Below are 20,558 nucleotides of genomic sequence, written 5' to 3' on the forward strand. Positions count from 1 at the left end.
TTCGTGACTTAGTACTACTAGTTTTGGGAGGTTGTTATATTCATATTTGTTCCGCTGTTGGTTATGATTACCTATTTAATTCTTATTAAAAAAAATAACTTCGAAATGTAATTGAAATCAGCTTACCTAGTCTTAGAGACTAGGTGCCATCACGACGCCTGTGGTGGAATTTTGGGTCTTGACAAGTTGGTATCAGAGCTCTTGGTTCATAGGTTCTACGAGTCACGAATGAGTTTAGTAGAGTCTTGTAGATCGGTCCGGAGATGTCTGTACTTATCTTCGATAGGCTACAGAACTGTTAGGAAATTTCCACTTCTTTCATTCGTGTTGTGCAGATTTGTTGATTGTGGAATTTGAGATTTTGTATCTCTATTCTCTCACAGATGGTGAGAACAAGTGCTATCGGGTTAGTTGAGCAGGCATCCGCACATACTGCTAGGGCTGCAAGAGGTCGAGGTAGAGGCCGAGGCAGAGGTCGAGGAATGGCACGTGCCGCGACTAGAGCACCGGTCAGAACAACAGTTGAGGAGCCGCCAGTAGCTCCAGTTGGGGGACAGGTACCAGAAACACCTGTTGTTACCCCCGGACTTCAGGAGACTTTAGCACAGTTCCTGAGTATGTTTGGTACATTAACTCAGGCAGGATTGATCTTTGTTGTACCAAATATTTCGCAGATTGGGGAGTAGCTCAGACTCCTACCACGACTCTAGAGGAGCAAGTTCACGTTGGTCAGGTTTCGGGTGTAATACTGGTACAACCTGTTAATCCGGTTCGGCCTGAGCTCAGGCTAAAGGCATCAGAAGAAGAACAAAAGAGACTTGAGAGTTTAAGAGGTATAGTCCACCTACTTTTAGTGGCATAGCTATAGAGGATGCCCAATGATTTCTAGAAAATTATCACCGTATTCTCCGTACCATGGGTATTGTGGAAGTGAGCAGAGTTTCCTTTACTACATTTCAACTATCAAGCGCAGCATATCGGTGGTGGCAAATCTATGAAGAAGGTAGACCAGCCGATGCAACACCACCAACTTGGGCTCAATTTTCGAAAATGTTCTTGAGGGGCTTGATTATGATATTAAAATATGCATGGCTCGAGAGTTGCAAACTGATACTCCATTTCAACAAGTAGTGGTGATTGCAAGGAAGATTGAGGGTGTTTTAGGCGAGGAAAGGGAGTCTAAGAAGGCCAAAAGGTCTCGAAGATCTGGAGGGTTCAGTAGATTTACTCTTCAGCTAGGACCTATTATAGCGGAGGCTCGAACAGTCGGCCAGCTCAATCTGCATATCAGATTACTCGGAGTGCTCCAGTAAGTTCTTACGATGCACCACCGGCACGGGATTCCTATAATGGTTATTCCAGTTATCCGGCACAGACTCAGTACGAGCAGCTGCGACCTTAGAGGGGTTGTTATGAATGTGGTGATACTAGGCACATCATGAGAGATTGTCCCAGACTTGGGAGGGGTGGATTTCATCAGAGCACTCAAGCTACAAGCTTCATTCCAGTTAATACTCCACGCACACAGTCAGTTAGAGGTGGAGGACATGCGGGTAGAGGGCGCCTAAGAGGTGGAGGCCCGACCCGTTAATATGATCTCTATGATTTGGCTGAGGCCGATACACCAGATGGTGTCATTACAGGTACGATCCTGATTCTGTTATAAAAGGATATTTTCCTTTAATTTGATTTGATTCTGAATATTGAGGTGAGTCCTCCTATTATGCTCAGCTTATGGGTGAGCTTCTTAATTTTTGTGACCTACTTATATATTTATCCCTGTTGGGAGATTTGAAGATGTGAGCCCGTATCTGTCATTTTATTTTTGTACACCATGAGGGCTATAAGTCCAAAAGTAATTTTTATTATTCATTACAGTGGGTTTAATGTGTTTCGGAATAATTAATTCCAATTTTTATGAATTTTATGCTCTACCGGTATGAGGGTTCATTGTGTGTTATGAAAAATATTTACGAAATTTATTGAAAATAAGAAAGAAAAAGAAATTGAAATTTCAGTTGGCATAATGTGCAAAATACTTGTGATTCGGAGTTGAGGACGAGATCCTCTCATTTTTATACGATGTAAAATATTTAAACCGAGCTACAAGCCACGGTGGAAGTTATATAAGGACGAGGTCCTTGCGGTGAAATATTTATGAGTTAAATTCTCCCTTTGTGAAGTTTATATTGTACTATAGTACTAATAAGGAGTCATGCCTGATAGGCTTGTGTGATAATTCTTGTGTTTATGTGCCATAATTGTGCTATATTTATTGAGTTTTAGCCTACGAGGTGAGTGCCCAGATGGCGTTAAAATGTGACTTGTTAAGTCGGGTAAATAGTTATGAGGTCTTCACGCCTCACATTCTGTTGTCAGTATAGTGAAAATTCGAAACGAGGTGTTGGTTAAAATGAGATTAATTGAGGATGCTGGAATTAATTATGAACAGCTTTTAAGACCAAAGATGTGATGGGCATGCATATGATGTGCTTCATGTCCTGATATCATTGTGATAATGCAGTGCTTGTAATGCTGAGATTAGTGTTATTGATATATACATTTTGGTGTTTTGTTGGGTTGTGGATGTGTTGTTAGGAGTTATTTTGGTGTTACTCTGGCAGGTGATTAGGCCCAATTACAGGGGAGACTCTGCCAAAATTTCTGAAAAATTTGGGAGATTGATATGTGCGAAAGAAGAGATAAATTATGTTATGTCTTTGAGGGCGAATGATCCTAAAAGGGGAAGAATGTAACACCCCAGAAAAATTTTAAAGTACTTAAACACTATCAAGAAAATTGATGTGTGTGTAGGCACGAGTGGATATAGCTAGTTGAGACTAATACCGTGCGTTGATATAAAAATCAGGCCTTTTTGAAAATGCTTGGAGTCTTATGTGCCATTTGTGAAATGTGAAAAACCGTGTACGCGAGATGACGAGTACGTACTCGGGCTTATATGTGCCAAATTGATTGAGTTAAAGTCTTAGGCATATTGTGTATTAAATTGGATATTTGTTGGCATTTATTGAATCATCTGTTGCCATGCCTCAATTCGCATTTATTGGACTTGTTTTTATATGACGATTTGATGTGAATATTACCTGTATATTTATGTGAATTCCGGGAGTTTGATGGTTTGATATTCTTGGAATTTTATTTCATTATTAATTTTTCCTATGAAAAAAATTAATTAAGCAAGCTTAAGAAGATGTGCTAATATAATTATCTAAATTTAGATTTAATGAAGGCTTTGCTTTATGCTGAATAATTTCTATCTCTTTTGATTGTTTTTGTGGTGTTATATACATTGCGTGGAGACTTCGGCTATTTGTTGTGAAATTAATTGATTTGATTGTATCTTTGAAATTTGGTTGTGGCCATTGGGTAAATTGTGATATAAATTGATTTTGTTATGTTGCCGTGATAATTTTCCGTATAAATTATTGTGTTGTGTGAGTTGTTACTTTAAAGATATAAGGGTGGCATTCGACTTTTGATATTATGTGGGTATAAGGGTGGCATTTCATAGTTGTTGTGTTTATGCGAATATTGTCTGGGCGGAGCGATAAGGGTGGCAATAGGAGCGATAAGGGTGGCTATTGATATTGTCCGGGAGGAGGGATAAGGGTGGCTATTATAAGAGTGATAAGGGTGGCTATTATAAGAGTGATAAGGGTGGCTATAAGAGAGATAAGTATGGCTATTGTCAGGGATGATATGTGATGATGTGGAGTGGTTGCATTGGTGATTTTATATGATGTTGTGATTTTCTTTGTGTTTATTTTATACCTTGTGCAATTTGTCTTGTTGTTGGTAAATTGATAATAGTCTGATTTATGTTGAAATTGGGAGCATGTGGATATTTTCAGACGGATTATGAAAATAAATGTAGGCACGAGGTGCCGTGAATAAATAATGATGATATTGACACGTGAATTGTCCGTACAGTTGAGATATGAAACGTGGGCATGAAGTGCCGGGGAAAATATGATGGTTTTATTATTGGCACGTGAACTGTCCGTGCAGATGTGATATGAAAAATTGGGCACGAGGTACCGGAAAAAATATGATGATTTAATTATGGGCACGAAGTGCCGTGAAAATATGAAAATGGCTGAGACCCGTACTTTTATGATTATGAAATGAGATGTCACATGGTGACTTTTATTTGAAAGAATTATATTCAATATATTTATTTGGAAGGATTTTTATTTAAAAAGTAGTATTTAAAGGAATTGTATTTGGAAGATATTTATTTGCGGAAATTATATTTAAAAATAATTTATTGAAAGAATTATATTTAAAAGATATTTATTTGAGGAAATTATATTTGAAAGAGAGTTATTTGGAATAATTATATGTGAAAGGTATTTGTTTGAAGAACTTGATTTACTTGGGTGTACTTGTATTTATTATTTGTTGAGCAATATTAATAGTGTTCTTGTTGCCATGTCGGGCATATCATTGGTTGATTATGTTGCTCTTATTGTTATTTGTTTTCTATTATCTTGTATACTAAATTGCACCGGTTATTAGACTAGTGAGTGTCTTGACGTACCTCGTCTCTACTCCACTGAGGTTAGTATTGATACTTAGTGGGTACCGACCGTGGTGTACTCATACTACACTTTTGTATATTTTTGTGTAGAGCCAGGTATTGGAGGTATCGGACTCGGACATAGTTAGAGTGGGATCGCAAGGATTCAAGTAGAGCTGCTTGGTCATCGTAGTCCCTTGGAGTCTTTTTATTTCATTGTACTGATAATTATTAATCAAACGGTATTGTATATTCGATCCTCGTGATCATTCTATGTATTCAGTTAGAGTTCGTAACTCAGTACTACCAGTTTTGGAAGGTTGTTATATTCATATTTGTTCCGCTGTTGGTTATGATTACCTATTTAATTCTTATTCAAAAAACAAATGGCTTCGAAATGTAAATGAAATCGGCTTACCTAATCTTAGAGACTAGGTGCCATCACGACGCCTGTGGTGGGATTTTGGGTCGTGACACACTTCATTCCAAGAGGTAAGCCACTTTTGATCATTTTTATTCATTAATATTGAATACCCATTGAATTTTCCACCTAGATTATGTGTGTTTAAGGTGGAATTTGTGGAATTTTGGACTAGGGATTGGAGAGTAAGATTTGGGGGTTGAGTGTCGTTTTGTGGTCAGAATTGGGCGATTTTGATATGGTTAGACTCGTTATTAAATGGGTGTTCGGATTTTATTAATTTTGTTAGATTCCGAGAAGTGGGCCCGGAGTTGAATTTTGTTACATGCTATCCTCCCCATTGTTGAGTTATTCTCATGCATGTAGTCGTAGTTGCTATTTCATGCTATCTCTTTCATTGTTAAGCTTATGTTACGTACTTGAATTAGAAGTTACCATTTCACGGGAATACCTTCATTGTTGGGTTATTGAGGTTGTAGTTTCCAAAGCTATTATCACATTGTGGTTGAAGTGTTGATTTTTGGGACATCCTTCCTTGTTGAGTTGTTTCTCATTCATTTTGTTATTATTGAGATTCTTGTACACATTGTGGTTGAGTCGTGGGTTATGTGTTGTGGTGACATTGTTATTGTTGATTTGATAATGTTGTGGCATATGGGCACATGTGGTGCGAGTTGATTATTATGTTGTGATATTGATATGCATGCGATGGCATAAGGGTGGGTATTGAAACGCATGTGGTGAGATAAAATGAGATTTATACGCGTGTTGATAGTAAGAGAATTACTTGAAGCCACGCGGTAGATAAAGGGGCTAAAACGTGTGTAGCTATTTTGAAAAAATATTTTTAGAATAAATGAAAGGCTCACGCGGTGATATAAGCAAGACTGTAATTGTAAATTGTGAAATGTGAATATGAGGCGTAGTGCCTCGGTTGTGATTCTTGTTGTACATTCTATGTTGAAAAGGCTTATTGATGGAACGGTTATTGTTATTTCTCCATTTGTTTTTACTTGTATTTTGACTGTATTTGATTACTTGTTGTACTTATCATATGCTCATTCTTTGTTATCCTGTATTGCTTTAATATCCGTTGTAAGCCTTACATCATTGTACTGTTTTGTTGTCATTTATTTTCTTGTCTTTCATATTGGATTATATTGATATTTTTCTCATGATTTCCATATCTAGTAGGTGTCATGACCTGGCCTCCTCACTACTCTATCGAGGTTAGGCGTGATACTTTCTGGGTACCGTATGGTGTCTTTATACTACACTTCTACATATTTTTGTGATGATCTAGGTACTTTTGCTCGTGTCGGATGCCAGTGAGTTGACTCGGATATCTCGGAGATTTCAAGGTATACCTGCTTGACACTCGCAGGCCTCGGAGTCACCTTCTACAACTGTCTTTTCTACTGTTATCTTCACATCAAACAGTATTGTATTTTGGAATTTCTAGTGTACTTCTTAGAGCTTGTGATTCAGTTTCACCGGTTTTGGATATTTTTTAATTGTTATTAAGTATTGAAGTTATCATGAGATTTATCAGTTTAAATTTAATATTCTTGGTCGTTATTTCTATTAAATTCTCTTGTGTGTTAGGCTTACCTAGTCTTAGGGACTAGGTGCCATCACGACTTACCTCATGTGGGATTTTGGGATCGTGCCAAGTTGGTATCAAAGCTCTAGGTTCATAGGTGCTATGAGTCATAAGAAAGTTTAGTAGAGTCTTGCGGATCGGTACAGAGACTTCTATACTTATCTTCGAGAGGATATGAAACAATTAGGAAAATTCCATTTCTTTGATTCTTTATCGTGCGAATTTGTTGATTTCGAAATCTAAGCCTTTGTCTTTATATTCTCTTGGAGGTGGGTAGGACACACACTGCATGATCAAATGATCAGACACTCGCACTACCTCCTAGAGCCGCAAGAGGCCGGGCCGTGGTAGAGGCTGAGGAGGGGCACATGCTGTAGCTAGAGCACCTGCCCTAACAGTGACTGAGGAGCCACTAGTAGCTCTGGTTGGGGGACAGGTGTTACACCCCATGTTTTCATACGTAAAAGTATGTCATAAGCAAATTGGTGAAAGCTCCAAAATGAGATATTACATCCCGCATTTTCGTACGTTGAAGTTTCGTCGTAAGTTAATCAACGTAAGTTCGGGAATGTGATTATTTTGAGATTATAAGCATTATGCTATTTCAAACAAGTGATGAGTAAATTCGTGAAGTTAAGAGAGTAAGCAAGTCGAAGAAAATGAATTTTGTCGAGGTTTGACATTTTGGGATAAAATACAGCCCGAGCTAAAATATCCGGTATTTATGGACTAGCACCATACAAGGTACCCCATGGCCATTATAGTAAGGTGTATAAGGTATGTTAAAAGTGAGTAGTATTTTAAGTAATTTGAGATAATTCTTAATTGTGTGGGTAATTAATTAATTATTAGTTAATGAGAGATTAACAAGTTGATTAAAGAATTATGGATAATTAACTAAGGTCTTTGGATGAGCTCAAGGTGTAGAAACGTGGCAGCCAATTATGTTCAAATTAATGACTCTTAATGTCACATGAAAGGTGGCAAAATTTGAAGAAATTATTGGCCAACTAAGCCATCAAGTGGGGGCCACTCCCAAAGGTTAAGAAATCCTTACTAAGTCATTTTGTAAATCTCTATAATAACAAGAAAGCTTCAGGCAAACACATAGAAACGTTACCATCCAAATCACTTTCTAATCCAAGAAACATAGTAATTTTAATTCACTTTCCAAATAGCAATGTTGTTGCAAAATTCTTAAGGAAAGGTTTCGGCCAAGATTTTCTTTGCATAAGCAACGTGATTGCTTTGAGCTTTTCATATGACTTATTCCGTATTTTGTCGCAATTAACGTGTGTTAGAGGAATTGTCAAGAGAATCGGCTTAGATATATTAAGGCAATCCCTTCTTTCTTTTTGGCATGACCCAAATGATACTGAAAGAAACGAGCAAACGCACAGTTTCCATAAACGACTGTCCCGACCTTTATAATATTTATGTACTCTTAGAGGCTTGTAGACATATGTCGTGCACGTGAAAGATTGTACGGCCTTGTCGGCCTATGTTTTGAGTTTATAAATGATCATGTTGGCTTATTAGGCCCGTATGTCACGTGTATATAATGATGTAATAAGAAAGATGCGTTACGTCGGTACTCGGTTGAGTAAGGTACCGGGTGCTCATCGCGGCCCATCGGTTTGGGTCATGACAACAGGAACCCAAGGCGCCTGTTTCTACCCCTGCACTCCAGGAGACATTAGCACACTTCTTGATCGTGTTCGTTACTTTAGCTCAGGCAGGATTGATCCCGGTTTCTCCAGCTACTTCTCAAGATGTGGTAGGATCTAAGACTCCCGCAACCCGTACTCTAGAGCAGCGGGTCCATGTTGATCAGATTCCAAGAGTTATGCCAGCACAACCTGTTATTTCGGTTCAGCCTGAGGTCAGGCCAGACGCATCTGAGGAGGAGAAGAAGAGACTTGAGAGGTTCAAGAAGTATGACCCTCCTACTTTCAGTGACTTAGTTACTAAGGATGCACAAGGTTTTCTAGAAAATGCCACCGTATTCTACGCACCATGGGTATTGTGGAGGTGAGCGAAGTGGCATTTACTACATTTCAACATTATGTTACCAACAACTCAACAAAATATGATATAGTGACTCCACACAATTAAATTCACATTGACAATCAATTCACCAAGTTATAACGGAGGCATGTATTGGCATGTTAAAGTAACACAATAAATCACATAGAATGTATGACTCATACAAGAAACCACAATCATTCCAACACAAGATAACAACGAATAACAAAATACAATCAAAATGCGGATGAATGATTGAAGGAAGAACAATGACCGTTCAAATCAACAAGTTGTTCCAATATGGAATGTATAATGAAAATCACAACCGAGGTACCGCCTTGTATTCACATTTCACAATTTCAATCACAAGCTTTCCTTATACCACCGCGTGAGCCTTACATTCAATTTTGAAAATCATATTTTCGGAAATAGCTACACGCGATTTAGCCCACCTTATCTCACCGTGTAGCTTCAAGTAATTCCCCTACTAGCAAATCAAGCCCACCTTATCTCACCGTATGCATATCAACCCCTAGCCTTATACCACCGCATGCATATCAATATCACAACACAATCACAACTCGTACCACAAGTGTCCATATGCCACAACTTGCCACAAAGTCATCAACACCAATATTTCCACAACAAATAGCTCATGGCTCAACCACATTGTGTACAAGAATTTTAACAATAACAAAATGAATGGGAATTCTCAACAAGGAAAGGTATCTCAATAATTAACAACTTCGCCTTAATATGATAACGGCTATTATAACTTCAATACCAATAACTCAACAAGATGATATTCCACGAAATAATAACTTCAATTAAAAGTGATTCAACAATTAAGAGGTAACAAGACAAAAAGGAAGGCAATAACTTCAACTAAAGCATATAAGAGTAAAATAACAAGTAAGAGGTAGAACAAGTGCTAACAACGTCAAATAGAGCATGTAAGAGTAGATTAACAATGAGAGATGTAACATGTTATGACAATTAAATTAAAGGCAAGAGAAGAGTCTAGATAATCTAAACCAGTCAAATACCACATATACCTCGTGTACCCACTCGTCACCTTGCGTACACGGCTTTCACATAACACAAATAGCACAATCAACCCAAATCCTAAGGGGTAGTTTCCCCCACATAAAGTTAGGCAATATACTTACCTCAATTAGGATAACTCAACCCTCCGAAATAGCTTTTTCCCTAAAATTTACCTTCACACGGCTCAAATCTAACTATAAATGACTTAATAACATCAAACAATGCAAGAGAAACCAATTACAATAAATAAATCTATGATCTTTATATTTTTTCCAAAAAGTCAACAAAAGTCAATATTGGGATTACCTTGGATTACGAATCCAAGCTTACCCGAGCGAAGCCTGAACCAATACAAGCTCACATAAATAAAAACCGACTCAATCGGAGTCCGATAGCTCAACCAATTCGCCAAAACATCGCTCTTGGGTCTTCATAACCCAATAGTCCAACCCACACTAGTCATGTCCCATATCTCCCGAAATACTCCTCCAAAACTCGCCAAATTCGAGTAAGTTGTTCTCCTAATAAGGAGAACAAGACCCCAAAAGCAATCGGGAAATAAACGCCTCTAACTTATTTTTAATTTTTAAAATTTAGGACATAACCCTAGGTCTTGATTTAAAGAATTAAATGGGTTTTCAATTAAAATCATTGATTAAAGCTTAAACCAAGGGAAGGAATCAAAAAGAAATACTTAGGTTATGGTTTAGACATTACCCCGTGGAAGAAACTTAAAGAACATCCTTGAATTCTCCCAATCCCAAACTTTCAAGATGAGAAAAACTCCAAGAATATTAATAGCAAAAAACGCCCAGTTGTTCTGCCTTATTTCTTATGTCAAACGATCCCGAAACTCACTTTTGATACTTCCAATGGATTTCTCGTGAAATTCCATTCAAGTTAGGCTTTTGGATCACTCAATTTGACCTTATAATAAATGAGATATGTTGGTTTCAATATTTAAAAATAATGCAGATTTTTAAATACGAATTCAGTGGCAATTGTGTAATTAATTTGAAATATCTGGCAACCCAATTCTTAGTAAAATAACCATAAATTCCTCATACGATGTTAAAACTATGATTTCAGTTACTATGATTTCAAAATTACGAAGCGGATATAATAGTTTAGTCAAAACACGAATCAAATATCGTTTGCGCAATATGATAACCTTTATGTTCAAATCAACATCGAAACCGAAAACAACCACCATACAATCCAAACTTATCCAAAACTCATCGGAATTTAACCAAAATTTGTGGGCATGTCCAAAATCATCATACAAACTTATTGGAATAATTAAAACCCAGTTCCGAGTCCCTTTACTCAAAAGTCAAACCTAGTTCAACTCTTCCAACTTAAAGTTTCCAAAACAAGAATTATTTTTCCAAATCAATCCCGAACCGCTCGAAAATCGAAACCAACCATACACACAAGTCAAAATACATAATATGAAGCTACTCAAAATCTCAAAACGACTGGTCGGTTCGTTACATTCTCCCCACTTAAACATACGTTCGTCCTCGAACGTGCCAAGAGTCATTCTTGATTCCCCATGTGAATTATTATTATATCTTCTGTTCATGGGACTCAGAAAAATACGTAATTGATAAAATTTATCCGACAGGCATATTATTTTTATGACATTCTGAGAAAATTTTATTAACGTATTTCTTAAGGCATATTATTTTTATGACATTCCGAGAAAATATTATTAACACATTTCTTATGCATTTCATGTATTTATACATATACATTGACCCATGATCAGATGGCGTTATATACGTGTATATATGTATATTATATGTATTTGGGATATGGAAAAAGGTTATGGCGTTATATACGCACCACCACCTGATCAGCTTGTATACATTGATGATTTGCCCACAGTGGCCGAAATGATATGATGGGATGCCCTCAAAGGCTTGATGATGTTATGAACACATATACCTATGCATGGTATAACATTTATACACATATGCATGACATTATAAAGATGAAATGATTCACAGAGCTATGCAGATGTACATGTCGAGTCTTTTACTCTATGTTTCTCTCATGTCTATTATTTACTGATTTTCATTCCTTACATACTCGTTACATTATTTGTACTGACGTCCCTTTTTTTGGGAGACGCTGCATTTCATGCCCGCAGGTCTCGATAGATAGGCCGAGAGTCCTCCAAGTAGGCGATCAACTTAGCAGAAGATATTGGTGCACTCCATTTGCTCCGGAGTTGCTTGTTTGGTTAGTATGATTTAGATATGTATGGTTTGGTATGGCGAGGCTCTGTCCCGACCTTTATATCATTTATGTACTCTTAGAGGCTTGTAGACATATTTCGTGTACGTGAAAGATTATACGGCCTTGTCGGCCTATGTTTTGAGTTTATAAATAATCATGTTGGCCTATTAGGCCCGTATGTCACGTGTATATGATGATGTAATAAGAAAGATACGCTACGTTGGTACTCGGTTGAGTAAGGTACCGGGTGCCCGTCGCGGCCCATCATTTTGGGTCATGACAAAAGTGGTATCTGAGAAGTTGTGTCCTAGGGAGTCTACAAGCCGTGTCTAGTAGAGTCTTGTTTATGGGTGTATCGTGCACCACACTTATAAGCAGGAGGCTACAGGGCATTTAGGACTGTCACTCTTTCTTCTTACTCTAGATAGTGTGGTAGAGCTTAGTTGTAAGATATTCAAATTCCTAACTTCTATTTTATTCGTAATAAGATGATACCTACATCCAGAAATACGGTTGGTAAAAGATATGGCTATGGAAGAGTTGAGTCAGAAGAACTCGACTTTGCATCATGCTTATGATAAGTAAATGTGAGGTCTTCAGCAGATCATGTGCGTACTGAAAGGTGTAAGCCTTTTGATAAGGATCCTTGAGGCAAGAATACCTATCCACCTTTTTGGTGAAAGACAATGAGAGATTTAGAAGATAAATACAAGTTTCAACAAGCAAAAGAAGCAAGATGAAGAAGGGTACGAGGCGCCCAGTTAATGAAGGCTATTAGTGTTTATAATTCAGGCAGAGGAATATAAGCTTTTTGAATTATATTCAATAGTAACAGAGGTATGTATAATTGGCCGCACCCATTCTAGAACATTATGCAAACACGATGTTAAGGAAAGGTAGTAAGGGTTCCTGTCTGGGATGTTATTGATAAATAAGAAGCCAGTGCGAAAGGTAAGTTAAGACAAAGGAAATAAACCCAGAAAGATTACGCAGAACATTGATATGAGAATGGGCCAACGAGTAGTTGGTAGTTGATTCGGGAAGAACCTAGTTATGGATAAATAGGAGGTTACAGATGAGTCAGCAGATCGTGCAGGATAAATATGGTAAAACCTACTATAGTAAATTCAGCCTCGAAGTAATGTCATTGTAATACTTGAGAAATATTCAGATAAGAGTTGGGGTAGTTAAAGGTATCGTATGAATGTTATGGAAATAAAAGAGAGTGCCACTGGGAAGAAAGTCAAAATATCAGTTCAGAAGCAATCTTACAAGCACAAGGGCGTGGAGGTAAGAACTACGGATAATTATAGGTGAGTACAAACATCAAGAATTCCATCGAGTATGCGATGAAATAAGCTCGCAGCTTTACAAGAGTTAGAAGGTCTACCCTAAGTACTACAACGAAAGACTAACTGAGGAAATAAGGAAGAAGGATTCAACCTAAACATGGTAACTCGAAGGAGAAAAAAAAAAGGGTCATGTAAAAATAGTCTCACTAAAACATTGTATGCAAGCTATAAAAAAAGTGGCACCTACCGTGGCTAATGAACGGGAAGTAAAGTCAAAAGTAATATTCGAGATCATATGAGTTGCACGAAAATTCCGGCATGCGCGGGAACTAAGATAAGCTAAGTATGCACGCAACAAGGAGGCTGAAGATTAGGAAAATTAATAGCTTGCGTTTAAAGAAAGTTGAGCAGGAACAAAAGGAACTATTCGATCAATGATCCAGAGTTGGTTACGTTATGAATGCACTTGCGATTTCGGAATATACATATATGTTGACAATCATACAGCCATAGAAGACTCCAATATAAGTTAAAATGAAGAATTGAGTCCAGGTCATAGACAAAGAATTGAATTGTTAGAAGATTAAATCCTGGATATTCTATAGCGTCCATGAAATAATAGCTAATACCATGAGCCGGAGATCGGAAGATAGCTTAAGCCTACCCGAAGGTTGATCAAAGGGAAGAGGAAACTAAAGATTTACATCAACTAAGTAAATCAGGAGTCTGATTATTGGACCTAGAAAATTATAGAAATCGTGATCGAGAACATTGCAGGACCAGCCTTAATATCAGAGGTACAAGAGAGATAGTACAACAGCCATAGTCTATAACAGCTCTACGATAAAGCCAGTTAGAAAGGTAACAGCCTTATAAGAAGTCAGTATGAAGCTCCCACCGGATTGTAGTATTATAATAAAGCTCCAAGTTGTGGATGTGAATTATACCTATATGGAAGGGAGGTTATGAAACAGATGCAAGATGTGATGCGAGATTTTAAAGTAAGTAAGGTAAAGGTGAACAACGTACGAGATACTCAAATGCAGAAGGCTGTGAATAGTCCATACTTCGGATAGAAGGCTAGAAGCACGGGGATTCAGTATCCAGGAATGATAGCAGCATCGTCAATGGTATATTTTCCAGCCTATGGTTTCTAGGTACCGAGAGATCTAGCCAAGAGAGTAAAGAAGAGTTAGAGACGATGAGATGTCTCGCTTGATGTTCCAGAATAATACAAGGAAATCTATGGTGCAAGCAAGATTGCGAGCAGTATAAATGGATATATGTAGGTCACAAGCTAAAGTATGATAGAGGGACAGGGTTTTAGGAAGACAAGAGTAAGAACAAGAAAGGGTGAGTGAGAAGGTGACGAGAATGAATAAGTTCTCGGGATTAAGCCCATGAAAACAAGAAAACTGATGGGTTCTCTAAGTAATAGAAGGCTCAGTATAGCCTGAATGAACTCAAAGGAGTCTAAGGCTAGTAGCATTTAGAAGAGATGGAATGCTACCCTGGTAGTGAAATGAAGGTGTAATTGTGACAGATAAAAGATAACGTTTGGGCCTTCGATTGAATAATGATTTGAAGAAAAAAAAAAGAGAAGGATAAAAGATTTTGCGGACGGCGCGAGATCAAAATACCCCCATAAGGTGAATCACATCGAGATACTATGAAATATGATTATGGAAATTACTTCAAATATTCCTCGATGCAACGTAAGCCCTAGTGGCTAGGTTTTACGTAAGAAGTTTCAAGTTATCAGTGGTATATTGTAGATCAATATTGAGGCAAATCATAATGGATGGACAAAAGTCACAAAGTATGAGCTGAGATTAGGTCGTCATTCTTAAGATGAACAGTAACGAGGAAGCATTAAAGGACTTAGATTTATACATATGGATAAGCAACAAGAGTAGCTGGAATTTGATAGCAGACCTCCGCAACGATAAATCGAAGTAAGAATTATGGTATAGTATGGCCTACTTAGATGTAGTAAATCTAATGACGCCCAGAGGGATAGCTTGACATAATTTTTATATGTTCACAAAGTGAAGCCTACAGATTGGCTAAAAGCTGGAGGAAAGAGAAGAGAAGAGTCACATAGGCGCACATACAAAGTTAGAGTCATAAAGGCTGCATGATAAAAGGTAGCAACAGTTATGAGATTAGAAGAATTCTGACTACAAGTTGTGTTGTGAGAAAGAGACTTAAAGGGTGGAATGCCCTGGCCTTTGGGATTCATTCACAGAACAGTTGCCTATATGGCAAGAAGAGTAATAAAGTATTCGCAAGAGTTATGGGTTATGAGAATGATAAGTGCATCAATCAACATTCGAGGACGAATATTCCAAAGGAGGGAATGATGTTACACCCCATGTTTTCGTACGTAAAAGTATGCCATAAGCAAATTGGTGAAAGCTCGGAAATGAGATATTACATCCCGCATTTTCGTACGTTAAAGTTTCGTCATAAGTTAATCAATGTAAGTTCGAGAATGGGATTATTTTAAGATTATAAGCATTATGCTATTTCAAACAAGTGATGAGTAAATTCGTGAAGTTGAGAGGGTAAGCAAGTCGAAGAAAATGAATTTCATCGAGGTTTGACATTTTGGGATAAAATACGGCCCGAGCTAAAATACCCGGTATTTATGAACTAGTACCATACAAGGTACCCCATGGCCATGATAGTAAGGTGTATAAGGTGTGTTAAAAGTGACTAGTATTTTAAGTAATTTGAGATAATTCTTAATTATGTGGGTAATTGATTAATTATTGGATAATGGGAGATTAACAAGTTGATTAAGGAATTGTGGATAATTAACTAAGGTCTTTGGATGAGCTCAAGGTGTATAAATGTCACGACCCAATTTTCCCTCCGTGTGACGTCGTGACGGCACCTAGTCTCTACAACTAGGTAAGCCTAACATTTTGCGGAATAATGAATTAAAAATATAAATTTAACCAACTATTCAAAAATACACAACAAACCCCAAAACCCGGAACATCGTGAATCACAAACTACCAAACTACAGAAGGAAAAACAAATCTAGTGTCTCTATACGTCAGAGTCTAACAAGGAAAAATACAAAAGATGATGGGCATGAGAAAGAGTAGAAGGGGACTCCGAGGTCTGCGGACGCGGCAGATATACCTTGAAGTCTCCAAAGCTGTCTCGGCTCACTGATAGAGCGGCTAATAAGGTGCACCTAGATCTGTACACGAAAAAAATATGTGCAGAGAGTAGCATGAGTACACCACAATCGGTACCCAGTAAGTGCCAAGCCTAACCTCGGTCGAGTAGTGACGAGGTCAGGTTAGGGCTCTACTGGTAAATATATAATAAAACAATATAGAGTTTAATGCCGCAATAAAATAAAAGCTGAAATTTAACAACAATGGAATCATATAAGGTAGCAGCTCAGTACACAGAAACACAACAGGGGATCTCCCGAGATACCGTCTCGTAGTCCCAAACATAAATGAGCAGGGGGATCTCCCGAAATACCGTTCTGTAGTCCCAAAGTAAATATGCAGGGGGATCTCCCAGAATACCGTTCCGTAGTCCCAAAGTAAATGTGCAGGGGGGTCTCCCGGAATACTGTTCCGTAGTCCCAAAGTAAATGTGCAGGGGGATCTCCCGAAATACCGTTCCGTAGTCCCAAAGTAAATATGCAGGGGGATCTCCCGGAATACCGTTCTGTAGTCCCAAAGTAATATTCATGATAGGGGGATCTCCCGGAATACCGTTCCGTAGTCCCAAAGTAAATATGCAGTGCGAATGATAGAAATACAACTACATCATGAAATATTTACAATTTAACTAAGTACCAGTCAGGGAAGAAGCAGGAAATTCACTAAGCATGTTGCACATAATTCACATAAACAATTAAGACACGTAGACATATTGTATTAGACTAAACATGATAGCTACACATATTGGAATAACTCAATTAAGAATGAAAATAAATTAGTATTCATTAAAATGGTATAACTCAAAATAACAGGAAAATATGTTGCTGCTCGGTAAAAAAATCGGGTTTTACCACAACTAGCCCGTGTACGTACTCGTCACCTCACGTACACGGCGCTCACATAGCACAATAGTTCCAAATCTTAAAGGGATTTCCCCACGCAAAGTTAGGCAAGCCACTTACCTCGAACCAAGCTCAATCAATCGGTCACAATGCCTTTCCTATGAATATCCGGCTCTGAATGGCCCAAATCTAGCCAAAAGCAATTACATATCATAAATACAACAATAATAGACTCATCTAATTAACGAAATCAACATTTTAACGAAAATTCCGAAATTAACTCAAAATTGCTCGTGGACCCCACGTCTCGGAACCCGACAAAAGTTACAGAATATGAACGTCCATCCAACTACGAGTCCAACCATATAAATTTTACCAAAATCCGACATCAACTCGAGCCTCAAATCTTCAATTAAAGTCTATGAAGATTTCTACCATTTTCAACCCAATCTTTACCCATTTGAAGCTAACAATATTTCCATAACCTTATTGGTATGTATACATAATACTCTTACACCCAAGAATCATACTATAAATCACCCTTCTTTACTCCAAACCTGAAATTGAAGAATTGAGGAAAGAAATTCTTACCTCTTTGAAGCCCTAGCAAGATCCTTGTGAAATCTTCAAACCTTGAACAAGAAATTGATGGATAAATGACTAAGTCTACACTTTCTCTCTCTAAAATGCTCTCACCTCTCTCTAAAATATCAGATGAAACCCTTCAAAATGACCCCCAATAGTGTTTTATAAGAATGGGGTCGAGTTTATAAAATCAGAAAAATGAAGCTCCGGAACGGATTCTACCAAAACTTTTCCTTTACTTCCCGGTGCATTGTTCAACCCAAAACCTTAATTTCCTTAGAAAATATTCTCCAAACCTAATTGATCTACCTCGACACCACAAAACCTTAATTTCCTTAGAAAATATTCTCCGGGTCACTACACATACGTCAACATTTGGTCAACCTTTTCAACTGAATTTCAAAACCTTGGAACTAGGTATTCCAAATCATTCAAAAACCTCACCATACCTAAACCAATTACCCCGGAAAGTCACATAACAAATGTAAAGCATAAATTAAGCAGTAAATAGGAAAACAGGGTTATAATACTCAAACCGATCGGCCGGGTCGTTACAAGAAACGTGGTAGCCAATTATGTTCAAATTAATGACTCTTAATGTCACATGAAAGGTGGCAAAATTTGAAGAAATTATTGGCCAACTAAGCCATCAAGTGGGGCCCACTCCCAAAGGTTAAGAAATCTTTTCTACGTCATTTTGTAAATCTCTACAATAACAAGAAAGCTTCAGCCAAACATATAGAAACGTTACTATCCAAATCACTTTCTAATCCAAGAAATATAGCAACTTTAATTCACTTTCCAAACAGCAACGTTGTTGCAAAATTCCTTAGGAAAGGTTTCGGCCAAGATTTTCTTTGCATAAGCAACGTAATTGCTTCGAGCTTTTCATACGACTTGTTCCATATTTTGTCGTAATTAACGTGTGTTAGAGGAATTGTCAAGAGAATCGGCTCAGGTATGTTAAGGCTATCCCTTCTTTCTTTTTGGCATGACCCAAATGATACTGAAAGAAACGAGCAAACGCACAGTTTCCATAAATGACTCTATTCATTGAAATATTAGGGGTGTCTATATTCTTGATTTTCCATGTGAATTATTATTATATATTCTGTTTATGGGTCTCAGAAAAATACGTATTTGATAAAATTTATCCGACAGGCATATTATTTTTATGACATTCCGAGAAAATCTTATTAATGTATTTCTTAAGGCATATTATTTTTATGACATTCCGAGGAACTATTATTAACTTATTTCTTATGCATTTTATACATTTATATATATACATTGACCCATGACTAGACGGCATTATATGCACGTATATATGTATATTATAATGTATATGGGATATGAAAAAAGGTTATGGCGTTATATACGCACCACCACCTGATCAGCTGGTATACGTTGATGATTTGCCCACAGTGGCCGAAATGATATGATGGGATGCCCTCAAAGGCTTGATGATGTTATGAACACATATACCTATGCATGGTATGACATTTATACGCATATGCATGACATTATAAAGATGAAATGATTCACAGAGCTATGCAGACGTACATGTCGAATCTTTTACTCCATGTTTCTCTCATGTCTATTATTTACTGATTTTCATTCCTTACATACTCGATACATTATTTGTACTGACATCCCTTTTGCCTGGGGACACTGCGTTTCATGCCCGCAGGTCTCGATAGACAGGTCGAGAGTCCTCCAAGTAGGCGATCAGCTCAGTAGAAGATATTGGTGTACTCCATTTGCTCCGGAATCGCTTGTTTGGTCAGTATGATTTAGATGTGTATGGTTTGGTATGGCGGGGTTCTATTCTCTCACAGATGGTGAGGAGACATGTTACCGGATCAACTGAGCAGATACTCGTACATGCTGCTAGGGCCGCGAGAGGCCGGGGCCGAGGTAGAGGTCGCGGAAGGGCACGCCCCGCAACTAGAGCACCTGTCAGAGCAGCATTTGAGGAGCCGCCAATAGCTGTAGTAAGAGGACAGGTACCAGAAGCACCTGTTGTTATCCCCAGACTTCTGTAGACTTTAGCGCAGTTCCTGAGTATGTTTGGTACAATAACTCAGTTGGGATTGATCTCTGTTGCACGAAATATCTTGCAGAATGAGGGATTAGCTCAGACTTCTAGCACGACTCTAGAGCACCAGGTTCACATTGGTCAGGTTTTGGGTGTAGTACCGATATAACCTGTTATTCCGGTTCATCCCTAGGTCAGGCCAGAGCCATCGGAAGAAGAACAAAAGAGACTTGAGAGGTTTTAAGAGGTATAGTCCAACTAATTTCAGTGGCACAACTACAGTGGATGCCCAGGGATTTCTAGGAAGGTGCCACCGTATTCTCCGCACCATGGGTATTGTGGAAGTGAGTGGAGTTGCCTTTACTAGATTTCGGCTGTCAGGCCCAGCATACCAGCGGTGGCAAATCTATGAAGAAGGTAGACCAGTCGATGCAACTCCACTAACTTGGGCTCAATTTTCGGAAATGTTTTTGAAAGAGTTTGTTCCCCAAACTCTCCGGGACGCATGGCGCACAGAGTTTGAACAGTTGTGTTAGGACATCATGACAATGTCAGAATATGCTATCAGGTTTAGTGAGTTAGCCCGACACACACTTATCTTGGTACCTACAGTCAGAGAGTGGGTCCACAGAGTCATTGAGGGGCTCAATTATGATCTTAAAATATGTATGGCTCGAGAGTTGCAAACCGATACTCCATTTCACTAAGTAGTGGAGATCGCGAGGAG

The sequence above is a fragment of the Nicotiana tomentosiformis genome, chromosome 10 (assembly GCF_000390325.3).
Source record: "Nicotiana tomentosiformis chromosome 10, ASM39032v3, whole genome shotgun sequence".
Classification (NCBI taxonomy): domain Eukaryota; kingdom Viridiplantae; phylum Streptophyta; class Magnoliopsida; order Solanales; family Solanaceae; genus Nicotiana; species Nicotiana tomentosiformis.